This window comes from Ursus arctos, unplaced genomic scaffold, assembly GCF_023065955.2.
Source record: "Ursus arctos isolate Adak ecotype North America unplaced genomic scaffold, UrsArc2.0 scaffold_6, whole genome shotgun sequence".
Taxonomy (NCBI): domain Eukaryota; kingdom Metazoa; phylum Chordata; class Mammalia; order Carnivora; family Ursidae; genus Ursus; species Ursus arctos.
In genome coordinates this window covers 31575723-31594662 of record NW_026623078.1, presented here as the reverse complement: position 1 = coordinate 31594662, position 18940 = coordinate 31575723, and the positions used below count along the sequence as shown (strand labels likewise).

At 40.1% G+C, this 18940-nt stretch overlaps 1 protein-coding gene across 2 annotated transcripts in view; it reads right to left on the bottom strand.

The window, feature by feature from the left end:
* HNF4G (hepatocyte nuclear factor 4 gamma) overlaps window positions 1-15326 on the bottom strand; it is a 121659-nt gene extending 106333 nt beyond the window's left edge. The window contains exon 1 of one of the 2 annotated variants that reach the window (XM_057307921.1): window positions 14574-15326. The gene's annotated coding sequence lies outside the window, so the exon portion shown is untranslated. The remainder of the gene's footprint in view (window positions 1-14573) is intronic. The other variant, XM_057307922.1, reaches the window with a different exon arrangement.
* Window positions 15327-18940: the final 3614 nt, after the last annotated feature.

The window sequence follows — 18940 nt, the reverse complement described above, 5'->3', positions numbered from 1 at the left end:
TTACTTTATTAAAGATTTAGTATTTCCTGTCTTCTCTTGCTCTCCTGGCCTTTTGTTTTATCCCTTTTTACAATGTCCACTCAAGTTTCTGCTGCTGAGACCTCCCAGCCAGCTGGGCTGATGTGATTATCTCCAAACAACAATAACTACAGAAGAACGCACAAATCAGAGGAAACTCCTAGAACCCTCTCTGTGGAGGTGACATTTAAACTGAGAAGGAAAGGATGAAGACATTCAGGTCATGTGTTTGTGTGGGAGGTGGGGGTGAGTTTGGAAGGAGTTTTGAATGAAAAGGGCAAAGTTGTGAAAAATAACTTGGCTTTTTTTGAGAACTGAGAAAACAAGGATGTGACCAGAGGCAAGACAGTGACCAGGGGAGGCCAGAACATCAAATGCCTCAGAGACCACAACAAAGGGTCTGGCCTTTATTCCTGGCACAATGGGCAACCAACTGGATGGATTTAGACAGGGGGTGATACGTTCTTATTTATGTTTTAAGATCACCGTTGAAGGGAACACTATGGAAACTGAAAGAACAGTTAATGGACAGCTGGAGTTGTCCAGATATGCAATTACTGTGGCTTGGATGACACAGCAGCGGAGAGGGGAGGGAGTGTGGAAATTGCAAGGCTCATTTGTAAGTAATATTGGCAGATCTCTAATTCACTGACAAATTAGATCGGGTGTGTAAGGAAAAGTCAGAAATGAAGAATAATTCCTGGCTTATGGTTTAAGCAAAAAATTGAGCCTTTTTTTTTTTAAAGTATCTACTTCCAGGATTGTAAGAGGAAATTAAAAATCATGGAGATGAAAAGAAAGGGTATTTCCATTTATTAAGTACTACCGAGTACTAGAAAATGATGCTGGGTGGTTTCTTCTACTGGTGTTGTCCAATTTAAGTTTTTCGGGAGCCCTATGAAAGTAGGTAGCATTGCACTAGATCAGAGACGGGCAAACTAAAGCACAAACAAGCTAAATAACTTGTCAAGGGTCACTCAGTAGCTCCGTCTACTGTCTAATTCCCTCTGGCTTAAATGCTTCATATATACCACCCCATACCGAGACTGATAATTTTCTGTAAATCAATGAACTACTGTTCCTAAGATATTTATTGCAAGATGGCTAAAGACAAATTGCAACCAATCTTCCGCAATTTTAAAACAGACCCACTGGAGTGAGCACACTGCTCCAAAGGCCTGTGATTTGCAATTATATCCTTAGTAAAACAAAAGTGTTTGTGAGAATGAATCGTGGCGCTTTTATCGCAAGCTGCGTTGTCAGGATTCTACCTGAGAAACTCTGAAACAATCTGTTTAATGCGTAACTTCAAATACAGAAACTGCCCTTTGTACCTTAAAGGACTTGTGTGTTTCTCTCTCTCAACCAGGGGAGAGAGGATGCAGCCATGGACAGCGTCCCTCAGAGCTGGCCTGGCATTTGGGCATTCTCGCTACCAGCATCAATGATGCTTTGCTATATGTCTCTTTCCCATTAACTCAAGAAATACACAGTTTAGCAGTCCCTGAATTATTGCATATATTCCTTTGTACAACCAACGCTTCTTAATCTCAGAGCTTCTAAATTCTAGTGAGCCATGAATGCCTTATATGAGGTCTTGGACACAGTAGAGAGTGAGATCTGAAAAAAATGTACAAAGTTAAAATGTTTCTCCAAGATGCAAACACAGTACCTGCCATATTTTGGAGTGCAGCTTAATTTGGCATTGCTCTTTAACTTCTCATAGTCTCAGTGACACAAATATACATACCCACTGAATTTTCCTCTACTACTACTATCAAAACGCTGCACCAGTGACTCAAAGGCCAAGATGGGAAATAGTAGTATGTACATATGTGGCATATAGAAATAATTTTTAAAAATGACAGTTATTATTCATAGTATAGATTATTCATAGAAGATTCATCTTTCTATGTATTATTCAATGATTCCAGATTGTATCCTCAAGCCACATCAATTTTTGCCATTTGTCCTAACCGGACAGATTGGCCAAAAGATAAGATGCATGAAGGTAATAATGACAGTGTGGATGGGGAGTGAGTATTAAGAGAGAAGAAGGCTTTCTAGACGTCAACATGAATGTTTTTGGTTTTGGACTGAGTTGATTTAATTTATAGTCTAAAATAAATACCTGCATGAACCACAAGAAAGATTTGAACTTATAAGACTGTAGTAACACTAACTGACTTTATGGTTACCCTGCTGTTCTGTGATGAATTGTGCCCTCCCCCTACCCTAACCCTCAATCCTAACCCCCAATACCTCAAAATATGACTGTACTTAGAGATAGGGTCTTTAAATAGTAATCAAGGTAAAATGAGGTTATATGGATGGGCCTTAACATAAAACTAGTGTCGTTAGAAGAGGACTAGGATACAGACACTCATGAAGGGAAGACCAAGACACAAGGAGAGGTGGCCATCTCTAAGCCAAGGAGAGAGGTCTCAGAAGAAACTAAACCTGCCGACACCTTGATCTTGGACATCTAGGCCCCACAACTGTGAGAAAATCCACTTCTGTTGCTATAACAACACCCAGTATTTTTGTGAAGGCAGCCCTAGCATACTAACATGCCTACCTTTAAAAATATATTATTTATTAATTTTCTTCAGGTAGAAAAAAAAAATTTTTTGAGATAAGTTCTGCATACTTTCCCTACATCTGGAATACACTATATCAAAAAAAGGATATATATATATATATATATATATATATATATATATATATATATATCAGTATCCAAGAATAAGTGATTTGTCTATACAACATTTACCATAAACCAGCTTAAACGACAATTACTTTTGTATTTATTTCTCCAACTATTTTGCTTGTTCCTAAAATCTAGGGATTCTATTTATTCCTTATACCATTTAAGCCACTACATGTTTTGCACATAATATTCACTCAAAAACCCTTGCCTAATTGAATTATAACCCTTTTTAGTGAAGGATACATTTTTATCATAGCTACTTGTTTCAAATATACAAGTTATCAATTCAATTTCACAAAATGACATGTCAGGTTTTGGACTCACTTATAAGAAAAACAATGCGCTTTATATAGGTAGAAAATGACAACGTTATTCAAATTTGTTTTAGGCTTAAATAAAGGAACTACGTGTTACACATGCATATTGTTTGTTCTCCTTTATAATTTAAGTGTTTAATGCCGTTTGAGGACATATATCAAAAATTCTACTTAGATAACAATTACTCGGCAAGTTGTATAAGTTTCAACTTTCTGTGAATCAATGCATAAATAGAAGAAAAATATGACCATTAAATTCATAAGCCATGTGGTAACTGCAAGTGGTCCCGTATATACTATATATGCCAGGTATAAATATCCTTACATTTCCTATTTGACGTATCCATAATTTCAGGCAGCAGGATTCTTTGTCCAGAAAGAAGTTGATCAACTAAACTAAGAAAGGAAAATCATCTTTTAAACACTCTAGGCCTTATAAATTGTAAGTCTTCCTTCCTAAGAAGTTTCATTATCAAATAATCACAATTTAAGAGACTTTTCAACTAATACTTAACCATGACTCCTGAAGAGAAGATAATAATGTACACACAGTTACAATTAAGTTAATATTCAAAATGCTTCAATTCATTGTGCAAAAGTAGTTAAAATTCTGAAAGTCCACTCCTTAAGCATCAGGTTTTACATCATCAAACACCTGCCTGTTATCATTGTTATCCTTGATTTTAATAAATTACCTTCAATTAAAAGCCCCAGTTCAGTGTCTCAGGATCTATTCTAACCTGTCTCAGGCGTCAGCCCACCACGGTGTTTGTTTACACAGGAAGGAGCAGGTAAGTTACTTTAACCTGATAAATGCGCAAATGAGTCCAGTGAAATCATTTACATGCTTCATATAAATAATGATGGGACACAAAACATGAGGAAATAAAATTACCTTATTTTATTTTTAGCCTTAAAAGATACTGTGAAAACTGAGAGGAAATTAATTGCACAACGTCTCTATGAGAAGAGGAAACGAAGCTCTGGAGGCAAACGGCCTCAATTCACCCCTGACGCTTACATTTAACAGGCTGTGCAGTCTCAGCTAGGTCTTTACCTCTCTGCCTCAGTTTCCTCATCTGCACAATGGATATCATAATAGTTTATACCTTATGGTGTTAGTGTAAAGACTAAATGATTTATGTGAAGCACTGACAGCCCAGCACACAAAGTGTTTAATAAACGGTAACTAGTCATTATAGTTAATGGTGGTAATAAGTTATGCGCATGTGTTTATATCTATATATATGCATATGAAACCTACAGAAATAGGGATAAATATATAGAAATATTAACTTGATATAGAGAGGATGCAACGAGCAAGTGATCTCAACATTTGCCTTGTGTCTGATTGTATACTGAACACTTTAAATGCCGTCTCGTTTAATTTTTTTTTTTTTAAGTAGGCTCTATGCCCAACACGGGGCTTCAATTCATGACCCTGAGATCAAGAGTTGAATGCTCTACCAATGAGCCAGCCAGGCGCCCCTCATTTAACACTTACCAACACACTGTGCCCATGAGCAAGGCCGGGCTCTGATCAGTTGGCTAACATGCTCATAGCCCCACAGGTTTGAATCAAGTCTGTTTGACTCCAAAGCCGGCATCTTCTTTCCATTGCCCCAAGCTATCTAAATTGTATACATTTGATGAGCAGGATTTTGCAAATATGCTTTAAAAGACCCCCTGGCATTCCAGGTTAATTGGTGAGAAAACAACAGTCCCATGCTAAATCTGCATAGACTTATTTCACAGTACTTGAGCAGCTCTTAAAGTGATTTTGAAATGATTACACAGAAGATATACAGACAACATACAGCAATGTGTATGGACACATTAAACATAATTATTAGTTTGTTTTTACTTACTTGGTAATAGAGTATTTTGAATATGAATAAATCCCTCACTTGAGAGTATGAGCATTTCAGTTACTCTGGATTACCATCCCCTTATTTCTTTACCATAAAAAGAAGCCACAGAAATTAAAGATGGATGAAATTTGCAAAAAAGGAGCAAATGAGGAAATGTCAAAACTTCCAAGAGAGAAAAGAAAAAGAAAGAGAAAAGAAGAAAGAAAGTCCTAAATTGTGAGCTTGTTCAGAATGTAATTTTTTTCATGTGTCTGAAGTTGACAAGTGGTGCATGTCACTGGTAGGGGGAAACAAGTCAGGGCCTCGGACAGGACAACAGAAACAGAATATACTGAACAAAGGATAATGTTTAAAAACTTCCTGTTATCTCTGACTTTCCCAAGAGAAACTAAAATAAATTAAATTAAATAAAAAATAAAAAACTGGGTCATCCTATATGTTTCCTTAGCAAATTAACTAACAAATACACATAATTTATTCATCTAGAATCAATTTACAAATAAAGCACAACTAAGAAAATTCACAGAGTCTAGAAAATCCTATGAGATTCTGGAATTTTTGTGAAATGTTCCACATTAACAGTTAATTGTCATTTTCAAAGTATAACAATACCCCTCAATCTTTACCAGGGTCTACTATACCATTTCCAAGAACTCGGCAGGACACTATCCCCTGCCTTGTTGGGAGAGTATACTCCTGAGCCTTGCAGACCAACTCAACTACCACTCTTGCATCACACTTTAAACTTACACACACATACACACAAACGCACACTAGCTAAAAAGACATTGGCTCAAAATCCAAAAACCTGTATTTAATACTGACCGCACATGCCTCCAAGTCTTTGTCTTCCCATGGTTGTCAAAGGACTCAAATAAAATAATGTATGGGAAAGCACTATAAATCATGCATATAAAAGAATTCTATAAACCGTAAAGCTCAATTATTAGTATCATCGTTATTATACTGATATTTATTAATGTTAAATTCCATAACATGACATTAAAAAAGTCTCTATCTTCAGGCCCTCTTCTTATTTTTATAAACTCACTTTGTACCACCTTTTCCTATTTTACCACACATCGGGGCCTCATAAAGCCATGAAACTAACTTTATTTTTTTTCATTTGCACATGCTATTCTTTTTTATGACTGAAATATCATTTACTGTCTTCTTCTTTTGGTCAAATCCTAGCCCTTGTACAAAAATAAATTCATACGGGGGAGAATAAACTTCTGATAAAGGACTTGGAGCTAGAGTATATATAGAACTCTTACAGCTCGATAATAAGAAAACAACTCAATTTTTAAAAGGTGGGTGGAGATGCATAGGTTTTGAACAAAACTTCACCAAAGAAAATGCATGTCTATACATAAGCTCATGAAAAGATGCTCAGATTCATTAGTCATTAGGGAAATGCAAATTAAAACCACAGTGAGATCTCATCACATACCTTTCAGAATGTCTAAAATTAAAAGACAGGGCATACCAAGTGTTGGTAAGAATGTAAAGAAACTAGAACTACTAGTAGGAACACAAAGTGGTACAATCAGGAAACCAGTTTGACAGTTTCTTCCATAGAATCCAGCCATTATACTTCTCAGTAATTACAGCTGACCTTTGAACAACATGGGTTAGGGACACTGACCCCACCACACACACATGCAGCTGAAAATCCACATCTGACTTTTGACTTCCCCAAACCTTAACTACTAACAGCCTACTGTTGACTGGAAGTCTTACAGATAGCATAAACCGTCAAGGGACACACAGTTTGTATGTTATACGTATTGTATACTGTATTCTTACAATAAACGAAGCTAGAGAGAAGAAAGCATTATTAAGAAAAGCATTAGGAGGAGAAACTATATTCATAGTACTGTACTGTATTTATCAAAAAAATCCACAAAAAAAATGGGTCTGCGCAGTTCAAACCCATGTTGTTCAAAGGTCAGCTATATACCAAACAAATGAAAGAATATGTCCAAAGACTTTGTACAAGAATGTTCACAGTCCTGTTATTTGCAAAAGCCAAAACTGAAACAAAAATGACACAATCCAAATGTTCATCAACAGGTCAATGAATAAACAAAATGTAGCATATTCATATAATGTCGTGCTATTCAACAAGAAAGCAAGCAAAGAAGCGTTGATAAATGCAACAAAATGAATGAATCGTAAAATAATTATGCTGAGAAAAGCCAGACACAAAAGAATATTGTGTGAATGCATAAATATAAAATTCTAGAAAATACAAACTAATTTGCAGGTGCAGAAAGTACATCAGTGGTTATCTGAGGAAGGAGCAGGAGGCAGGGTTTACGAAGGAGCCCGAAGAAACTTTAGCGGTGTTGTCTATATTCACTGCCTTTACGGTGATTGTTTCACTGTATAAACATAGGTCAAAACTTTTTAAATCGTGCACTTTAAATATGTGCAGTTTATTGTATGTCGATTGTACCTCATATATCTGTTTTTTTAAAAACAAATAAGCTACTGATACATACAGCAAGACAACGGAATCTCAAAATTATTATGCTAACTGAGAAAAAGGAGGACACAAAAGGGCACACTATTCTATTTATATATTATTCTGGAATAGGCAACACTGGACACAGAAATCACATCAGTGGTTGCTGTGGAGAGGTGGAAGGGGCTGCCTGCTAAAGAGCATAAGGGAATTCGGGGGAAAGTGGGTACAGAAATGCTCTACATCTTCCTCGTGGTCCTGGTTGTACGACTGTGTACATCTGTCAAAACTCACTAAAATGTGTGCTTAAAAAGGATGGATATTATGCAATGTAAATTCTATCTCGATAGAATTATCTCAATGTAATTATATCTCAATATCAATAAATTACATCCCTCTTGATTTAAAAATAAAGAATTCATATGTCATCTCTTGTATAATCTACTCCAGGAAAAGTTAACAGGCCTTCTTGTAGGTTTCTATACTCCTCCAGTACTCAACATTAGCACTTACTACAGTAATAGTTTTTTTATTCATATCCCCAACCACACATGAAAACCTTAGGAGAGAATCATTTCCAGTCATTGCTTAACCCCCAATAGAGAATATAGTGCTTGAAAATTAGGTTTTTAACAAGCATTTTATTCCCATTGTTGGTATTTCACCTTCCTTCTCTATTATAGTTGTTTCATTCAGTGAACACATTTTCATTAAGCTTCAGCTAAATGCCCAACGAAAGAAGTGGGCAAGAACAACGCAGTTCCTACTCTCAAAGGCCCAAGAATCAGCCTGGGAGAATGATCATCAAACATCCAACCACAATGTGTGATGAAATTGGTAACTGTCATGTCAGGGAAGGAACAAGACACAAGAAATTGATATATTGGATCAGGAGTCAGGAAAGATTTCAAAGGTGTTTTTTTTTGTTTTGTTTTGTTTTGTTTTTGAGCAAAGGCCTGCAAGATAAGTGAAGTTGGCTAGAGTGATGGAGGGGAAAATGATGGTGATGGTGGCTAAGTGTGTCCAGAGGAATAGAAACAATACTTTGAAGGCACACAGCAGGGTGCATTTGAGAACTACGGGATTTACTCCAGCTGAAGACTAAAGTAAGGGATCTCAAGAAAAGAGAATGAAGCTTTAAAGGGAAATCACGGACCAATTCCCCGGCACTTCATGCTAAGGACACTAAGAAGTTAACATATTGTTTTAAATGGAGGGGAGAAAAAAAACAAAAACAAACAAACAAAAATGATCTAATCAATCTTCTCTACATCTGTCTACCTGCTCTCTGGGAAACTGACAGAAGGCTGGTAAGATTAGGAAAGGAGAACAGTTGGTTGTTAGAAAATTTGGGTTAGAAGTACTAACTATTTTGCTGAAAATTTGCCCAAAATAGGGAAACAATATTCTCCCTATCTCCCCTCCTAACAATCTGACTCAAATGCTATTGAGGGAAAAAAAGAACTTTCATAATCCAACCTATTTGTAGACTTTTGGTGTCTCCCCATTGCCTAGAGGACATAGTTCAATCTTTGGCGTCCAGTCATAATCTGGCCCAGTGTTCCTTCTCCACATCATCTCTTGCTATACCACCTACTTAAATTGTAACTTCCTCTGCCCCAAATGCCTTTCGGATGTAGGAAAGATCCCTATTCAACAACTTTTAATCAGAAAATCACTAACTCCTCTCTAGGCTACTCAAGCCAAATGTATCCTTTGTGTTTCCATTTTCCATGGTATTTCTATGTATTATACTAAGAGAATAGTTGTCACCTTACATTATAAATCATTGTATGTATTTGTCTTCTAAGTAAATTATTTGTGTTTGAGGGCAGGGACACTACTTTATCTATATTTGTATTCTAGGCACATATATATATTTGTATTCTAGGCACATACATATATTTGTATTCAAGTGTATATAACTTAATTCCTGCTAAATTAATATATATCAACTTTATGTGCAACTTATAGCCGTGATGTCTGAAACAAGAAAGCTCAAAAAAACCAAACAAATAGTGGGACAGATGTCATAATCTTAAGTAAGCTAAGAGCACAAACAAAACACAACACGGTATGTGACCTAGAGGAACAATAGTCAAAGATTCAAAATATTAAAAAAACACTAAATTACTGGGCTCAGATGATGTCATTAGCCAATACTTTAAATGAGATGGGGACACAGCACCTAGATATTTATGCTGACTTGTTGCTATCACAGACAAATGTGATTTTTCTATATTGAAACAGAGTATAGAGAAAGTATCAAACATTCAACAAATAAAATGCTGGATATAAATAATACAAGAATTAATGAACATATACTTTGTGAGTAATGACTATTATTCTCATTTTACAAGTTTTTAAACTCAGGCAAGAAACAATAACTTACTCAGGGATACACAGCTGGCAGAGAGCAAGGCTGAGATTCGTGCCCAAATGATCCAAAGCCTATGTTCTACCCATTGAACATACTCAGGGCAATCCTTGTACACTGCTTAGCTAAAAAGCACCATGAAGTCAGGAGCTATGTCTATCTAATTCATCATCGTATCTCTGAAGCCCATTAGAGGGCTTAGCCAGGTCTCTAGGGCTCCATAAACTCTTGAAGACATATGTAATTTGTTTATGTGTATGTAAATATAATTTCTCTAGAGAGAGGGTCAATAAAAACAGGTGACACTTATTAACAACTTACTATAAATCAAGTAGTGTTTTAGATGCATTAACTCATTCTATCAAAACAAAAGGAGAAACACAGAATACATACTGGGTACTTAATGTACGCCAAATCATTGTTCTAATGTTTTCATGTATTACCACATATATTCAGCATACCAATTCTATGAGATACGTATTATAATTTCATACACTTCAAAAATGAGGAAGGTGGACTTGCCCAAGTCCTTTACCCCTGCTCCCCTTTTAGTAAATGGTTGGGCAGGGATATACATGTCTCTATGGGACAATAAAGCCTTCTTTCTTGGCTTATATGCCGTGAGTTGGTCATCCTCAAAGACCTTCATGTCTTTCAAAATGTTAAGAAAAATCACAAAAAAAGAAAAAAAATGAACTCCTTATGCATTTTTCAGAAAACCATCTTGATAAAACTAATGGTTTTCATGGCAACACATCAGAAACTATGAGCTAATTTTCCCGTGCACAGATCATGTATTAAATATATGTATTATTCTAACATCATGTATTATATGTATTAAGTATAAGTTAGGAAGTATAGGCAATAAGGCATATCTGTTCTTGAAGGTGTACCCATAATGAATAGACAAGATAGTACTGAGTTACAAAGGCACTTGCTTACATAAGCACATGTGTGTATATATACGGCTCCCGATACATCAGAAGCAGGGGTGCTGTGAGCTCTTACAGACATTTTGTGACCAAGAAAAGTGCCTTCCCCAGGGAACATTCAGACAAGAGCAAGGGAACATAGCTTGGACTGGGGGTGGGGGATCACCTCCCCCTCAATTGGTCACCCTTGTGGACTGGGGGTGGGGGATCACCTCCCCCTCAATTGGTCACCCTTGTGCAGTGAGCCACCTGATGACCACGTAGAGCAGCCATGGTTATACTCATGGCCTAGAGCCGTGGTGCCTGGATTTCACTCTCCAGTTTTACCACCTGTAGATGTGTAACTTTAGTAGAGTTTTTAAATTTCTCTATGCTTCATTTTTCCCATCTAAAAATGGGGAGAATATTATATGAACTGTAGAAATTTGTTTAAAGAATCCAAAAGAAAAAAATGCATGTAAATGGTTTGCAATAGTTCATAGCATATATTAAGAATTCAGTATATATATATATATATATATATATATATATATATATATATATGTATATGTATATGTATATATATAATTAATATTCCTAAATAGGTTGTCCAGCTATAAGAGTAAGCCATAATTGAAGCATTCCTTGTGTCTGTGTTTGAGCCCATTACTAGCAATAAGTGACAGTTCCTATGTGGAGGGTGAAGGGAAGTGATTCTACACAAGGTATCATTGTATACCCAGTTATTTTGTTTGCATCTATAACTTAAGGATCCAAAGCTATGGTACCTCATTTAAAATTGTGCATTCATTCCCAGGAGTGTGAATCCTCTTTTATGAAGGTGGTAAACATCTAGTCAAGAGCCAAAAATCAAACAGCAACTACTAGGCACACACATGTTTGTAACATAGAAATTCTCACTTATCATGTACCAGTACCTCTAGCCATTTAGTAAACAGATAATAATTAATGCAACAGCATCCTTTACAAGCTCAAAATGAGATGGTATTTTTTTAAAAGATTTTATTTATTTATTTGTCAGAAAGAGAGAGAGCACAAGCAGGGGGAGCAGCAGGCAGAGCAGACAAAGCAGGCAGAGGGAGAAGCAGACCCCCCCACACAGAGCACGGAGCCCAGTGTGGGACTTGATCCCAAGACTGGGATCATGACCTGAGCCAAAGGCAGCCGCTTAACTGACTGGGCCACCCAGGTGGTCCTGAGATGGTACTTTGAAATACATGTAATTCCCTTTCTATTTATTTATTTATTTATTTATTTATTTATTTATTTATTCATTCATTCATTTGTTCATTCATTCATTCATTCATTGGAGAGACAGAGTGCATGCAAGCAGGGGGAGGGACAGAGGGAGTGGGAGAAAGAATTGTAAGCAGGCTCCACACCCAGCGCAGAGGCCAACATAGGACTCATCTCACAACCCTGAGATCATGACCTAAGCGGAAATCAAGAGTCGAGGCTTAACCAAGTGAGCCACCTAGGCGCCCCTCTACTTTTTAAAACAAAATTCTCAAGCTCTCTAAGTCAGATGTTCCAAGACTGGTTTATATAATTTCTAAATTATAAAACTCCAACAACGAGAAATCACTTTTTCAATCAGATTGGCAACACTTTAAACACATCAATATTATCCAGTGTTGGCAATAGCATGGATTAAGTACACTGTGGGTACTTAAGAAGGTTCCTTGCAATATCTATCAAATTTAAAGTGAACATCCCCCTAGAGCCAGCAATTCTCTTCTCAGAATAAATCTATCTCGTTGCAAAGATAATGTACACAGACATTCACTATATCACTATTTGTAAGGTCAAGGTTTCAGTCCTCACTTCCCCCTCAGCTTCTCTCCCTGGAGCAGTGAGTCACCTATAACCAAGTGAATATTCTGGGGGATACTGGCTCGTTACCTTGGGTAGATACATTAAAAAAAAAAAAAGAACCTTCATATATTGACAAAGAAATATTTGATAAATATTAAATGAAAAATAAATTTCAGAACACTGGTATGATACAAACCATTATCCAATCTTTTGAAATAATGAAAGAAAAATTCCTGTGGTTACACACATGAAGGGACACAAACCCAACCATCAATGGTGGTTATACATATGAAGTGGAATAGGGAAGGGGGTTCATTTTATATTTTACTATAGTATTCATGTTGCTTTATTGCTTTCGGAATTCACAGAAATGACAAAATTTTCAAAGAAATGGGGCACTCAAAAACAAAATTATTTGCATGTGGGTATTAAAAGAAATCTTAGCAATCCCCAAAATTAATTTGCGCTGTTTCATATACATAGAACCACAGCTGCAGAATAAAACGCTTATGAGAACTTAATAGACATTATGTTATAAAAGTGTTGTGCTACCTTCATAAAGCATGTTGAGAAAAATTCCATATTTGTAGGCCATAAATGGAGCTTAGGAGAAATGGAAAGAAGAGAACAATGGCTCTCGATATCTGCTCTGCTTTTGTTTTTAAGATTTTTTAAAGTAATCTCCACACCCAACATGGGGCTCAAACTCATGAACCCCAAGATCAAGAGTCACATCTTCTACGGACTTGGCCAGCCAGGTGCCCCTTTACTCCATTTGGAAAAGAGAAAAATGGGTAGCTCACCACCACTCTTAACCGTTCTCTCCTCTACTCCCTTCTACAAATGGAACCAGGGAGGAGCCAACTCCACTTGGCCACTGACTTCAAACACACAATAAATAGATCAGGTGGTTTCATGATGTGTCTACAGAAGAGGAAAAGAGGAGGGTGTGGCGAGAGGGTGGGGACAGCAGGATTATCATGTAAAAGTAGTGATAGCAGGAGAGGAAGAATATTTTAATGATGAATAAATGTCTGTGGAGAGAGAGAAGATCCACGTAAAATGAATGGAAAAGTGGGAAAAGGAACAAAACAAAAACAGGAAATATTGCTGTCAATGAGGTGGTTAGCTTTCAGGACATCTCCTTAGGTTTAGAGCTTCTGCATTCTGTACCCTCTAGCCCTTGGTGTCAAATCAAAGTTTACTGAAGACTGCATGTTGGAGAGGGGTCCTTTGACTCTATTTTGGGCAAGCCTCAGAAACAGGCGCATCAGGAGGAAGCACATATATTCAATTCAAAGATCGTTATCAGGTGCTGGCTTATTCCCCTTAGACATGGAATGATTATTGCTTAACTGGCGCATTGTTCAAACAAGCTTCCAAAGGATATCTCTTTCCAAAGGAAGCTAAAATGGTTTAAATAGAATTTTATATATTTATGTAAATATATATATATATGTATACACACACACACACACACACACACACACACACACATATATAGTTTGCTTCTCAAATAATCTCCCGGCAGCGTCACCGGAAGATGCCCACTCCCAGAATATCTCTATGGGAGAACCGACAGAAGCTGAGCCTGGAGCAAGGCGTTGGGGTGATGCTCCAGGACCAAGCACCTCCCCACAAACCTCCGCGGCCAGTAGATAACCATATGCCATGGCCTTGCCCAGGCCACAAACAAAACAAAACAAACTCCACCAAAGCCCCCAGAAACCTAGCAACCACGTGACCCACCGACGGCACCAAAGTTTTCTCTCCCCAACAAATCCAACTTTTATTTTACTTTTCCTGGGTGAACGGCCTGCGCATGCCCCCCACTGCCTCTCCTGCAGCCCTTTCTTCGCTCCACCGCAGGCTGTGGGAGGCCTCGAGGTATCTACTTTCATCCCTGCCTGGCTTAGGAATCCTGAGGCTCAGCCCCTCGGGGCCGGGCGGGGGCCCCTCCCTCGGCAGCCCAAGGGGCACCGGGACTCCTCCTGCCCGACGCCAGCCGGCAGCGGTGGACTCCGGCTCAGCCCCCGGCTCGTGGCGCGGGCAGAGAAACTTACCTGCGCGGAGGCGCTCCCGGAGCTCCCGCGTCGCAGTCAGCTGCGCCGCGGCCGCCGCATCTCCCAGCAGCAGGTTCCCCCCACCCACCCCAGCAGCGGTGTCCTGTGCCGCACTTTTCCGAGCTTGGGAAGTTGGCTGAAAGCGCGGAGGTGGGAGGTGGGGGTGGGGCGGGGTGATCTGGGAGAGGAGGCTTAAGGATTTTGTTGTTTGTTTGTTTGTTTGTTTGTCTGGATCTCTAGCAAAGACTTTTGACCATATGCTGAAGAATATTAGTTTTGCTCAATGGCGACAAGGCAGCGGCCTGACTCTCACAGAACGATCGATTTACTAAACAAACTGAAACGTGGGTGGGGATGTTAAACAGTAACCAGCAGCCTCAATGAAAACTGAAAGCAGCGAGGCCGCCACCGCCTCAGCGCGCTCATTTCCCTGTTCCCAAGGCCCCAGGGCGACCGGCGGGCGGGCCAGCAAGTCCCAAACCCCGGCCTCCTGTTGACCGCAGTGGCTCTCCAGGGCCTCCTCGAGGCCGCCAGGCGGTAACTGCCACACGCCACATGCCTAAATTCCCACCATCAGGGCGAGGCCCTCTGAGGCTTGACCATTTGGAGCCCGGCTTCTCCGGGCTCCCGCACCAGAGGAGCCCCGCCAGGTTGCGTGCCCGGCGAGCGGCCCGCACCGCGGGCACCGTCCTCCTCCCCCGGTCACGCCTAATCTAGGGCGGTGTCAACCCTGAGGCAGTACGTTCGGACGAGCCTTGGTGGAGAAAAGCCTCCTGACCCCAGAATGCAGATAATAATTCCGAGCCAATGAGGTCCTGAAAAGGGCCGGAAGTATTATTAAAGGGAATAGAATCGGTTCCTAGGGACAGCGCTGCGGCCACATCACTAGGGGAAGCCGCAACCGTTTCATTAAACTGCACCTTGGCCGCTGGGGTTAACTTCTTCCCCGATGCTTGTGACCACCGAGAGTTATGAGAAGAAGTGGTAGACTAGTTTCCCTTCCCCTGCCAACCCAGCCACCTGTGGCTTCAGTCATTAAGTATCTTTTTACATATGTATCTGATGGAAAGCTTTCTTTCTCCCTCCCATACCCTAGGCGCCTTCTCAAGCTTTAAACTTCAAGAAACGATGCTCAGACCGGTTCCTGACGCGCTGGTCATCGGGATCAGGCTTTTGTTAACAAGGCAATATAGCCCAGAAGCTGTGGCTTTTAAAAACATCTCAACAATTTAACTTGGTGGTTTCGGGAATGAATGACTTCAGGTCAAACAAGTAATTATCCTCATGAGATAAATAGTTACTTAATCCGTAAGGTTTTTCTTTTCCGACCAGGGGTTGGCGGGTATTTTAAGACTGTAATAACAATGCCAGGGAGATCAAAGCGCTAGGTATTTTTTTCTTTTTCTTTTTAGATCGGGCTTACTAAACTATCTCAGTTTCCTCCTTCTCAATCTCTTGCCGAAAGACTTTTAAAAACAAGTAATTGGTCGTTCTCGAAATCAGAACAAAGGAGAGAAATCATATACTATTTTCTTTAAATCGACCTTCTTGAGCAAAACACATTCTTTGGGTCCTTGTTGCCCACGCGGTCTGCAAACCGAGTCACAAAATTGGCCTCTGTCCACGTGGGCTCCAAGAAAACGTCCAGAGAGTTGAGGCGGAAGAGTAACAATTAACGGGGTATGCTTATCAACAGATCTTTCATAGGTGTGTTGTTTAAAGATGACCTGTGGACATTCTCCTTAAAACTATTTCCAGATCCTTAGACAGTGAAGGTTGTCATATTATACGGCAAAATATAAATATAATTCCCATAAAACGTTAAAAGTCTGAAGACAAATTTTCCATCCCTATTGACGGAAGCTTTAATGCTACCTGACATGTGTTGTTCCCAACAGAGAAACCACATTTTAGTCCAAGAGTCTCAGTTTACTTCACTGTTAACAATTTACAGTGTCAATGGGCTCGGTTTTGGTGATCAATTCATCATCGATGCGTGGTTGAGTCACTGATCTACCAGGAAATGGTCATCAACATGCTCTGTGTTCAAACTTATTTTGAAACAATATGAAGAAGCTTTGCTGGAGAATGTTGTCGCCACAAGGATTTTGACTAACGATCAGAGAAATGACATTGCAATCGAGGAAGTATACACTGTGAAGACTTAGTTATTATCTAGAGGAATCACTGCATTTGTGTAATTTAGAAAAATCTCCAAGAGTTTATGTCACACCGCCGGACCTCTTTCTCCCATGGTAAGGAGGGGGTGGTTTCGGATGACTAAACAAACAAACAAACAAACAAACAGAAAAGGGACATTAGGAACTAAAGGAAAGTATGAGGAGTTGGACAGGCAGTTTTGTTTTTTTTTTTTACTAGATCAACCAATGCCACCTGACAAAGCTTTAGAGCGTCACATATTTTTTCTGAAACTAATTTATTACAATTCTTCATGGCACGGGTTTATGATGCTGAAAATGAAAAATGTGTTCTACAGAGAGTTGTCCCTTGATGCACTGAGCAGGGAGGTGTGTGTGTGGGAGGGGGAACACAACAAGAAAGAAGAGATAAGGATAAATTTTTAGGGAAAGGTTCTCATTAAGATAGAAAGTTCTGTTTCAATATTTAGTGTTTAAGGGGAAACTATATACATATGTATTTGTCATATCTACTCTTTAAACATAAAACTGAACAGAAAATGTAGAGTCAAAACCCCTTGATTTAACTTTTCTGTTAAATGTCTCATTTAGCCTGTTCTTTTCCTTTCTGCTTTGATCATCTTTTTTACACTTTTTTTTTCCTTCTTCCCAACGGCACCTGATCGTCTTGATAAGAGGTCCGTTTTTTCCCAGGTGCGGTTCTGATACTATTAATTAAAGCAGAGACCATAGGCAGAGCTCGCAGGAGGTGGGGAGGGTGCTGGCACGAGCGGGGAACCTCGCGCGGAAAAGTCCTCCAGACTTAAGGACTCAGGGACCCCATTTCCGAGGGCAACTCCACGCCCCTGGCCCTGTACATAAAACCATCACAAGACGCAAACGGGACTGTCCTTCTCCTGCTGAGGCGCTCCACCTCTTCTGACCTGGTCAAGCACCAGACCCTCCGCGATCGCCGCCGCACCCACACTGCAGCGGCCACCGCACGGGCGGGCGTGATCAGTGGGGATTACCAATCACCCTCACGCGCGTTTACACGCAGGAGGAAAAAAGAGAAAGAAAAGGAGAAATCAAAAACTCATCCAGTTCTCCACCTGCCGGTCCTTTTTGGATTTGGGCAAAGCCCAGAGATCCCCTCCAAGGTCCTCCTAATGTCAAGGACCGAAGGCGGGAGGTGGCCATGGGGACTCAGGTGAAATTAAGGGTCTGGAGCGGCGCTAAACGCGTCCCCCGACTCAACCGTTGTGGTTGTATTAGACCCTAGGGGCGAAACAACGGGTAAAGCAGCCTAAGCCAGAATTTCAAAAACTCCCTGGAGGCCACTGAATGTTTTATGCATCAGAAGGGAAGGCCGGGATTCCGGTCACTAGGACTGGGAGCGGCGGAAGGGCTATGCCAGCAAGGCTGGGGGTGGGGATGGAGGCGGGAACTGCCTGAAGCCTTCCAGGCCTCGGGTGCAGGGCCGCGGGCTTTTTCTCCCACCGCCGCTCACTACCTCGCTGTCCTGGTCCCTTTTAAGGAAAGAACAGTCTTTTTGCTCCCTAGCCCAGCCCAAAGCAAGGACACAGATTGCCAGAGTATAAAGCTGCAGGCTGCCGCCCCTGGGAAGGGGGATGCCCAGTCATTTCATCTCCTCTGACCCTGCACAGTTAGCCTCCAGCTAGGTCTGCGCCTTGGGCTTGGAGCAGTAGCGGATTGTGACTGCGATTTCAGGGCTTTGGTACCCTCCTCTGTTATCTGATTTGCAGGACTTTTCACGGAACACCCACCTTTAATGCCTGGAATTCAACGTGGTAAAACAAACAAAACCAGTAGAACAGGCAGACTGAATACGGAGCGGGGACTGATTAGCATCCCTTCCTCAGCACCACTACCAACACCGTATAGATCCTCAAAAGCAAGGTCCATAATATTGTCTGGCCCTTTTAGGGAATCAGGTGCTTAAAAGCAGTTGGGAAAAGGCATGGCCTCCAGGACTAGGCAGGCACCCTGCTTGGTCACACACTGATCCAGGTAAAAATTACTCTTTATTTTATGCTCAAGTCAGGGGGGGGGGGAGCGGGGGGGGGGGAGGTAGGCTGAAGTTAAGGCCACAGGAATGCCTCCAGACTACTTACCTGTTAATATAAATAAACGCAAGATTTCAGATTTAATGTCTAAATTGAAACTGCTCCTCTTATATTACCGATCTGGCTGAGACACTATGAAAAT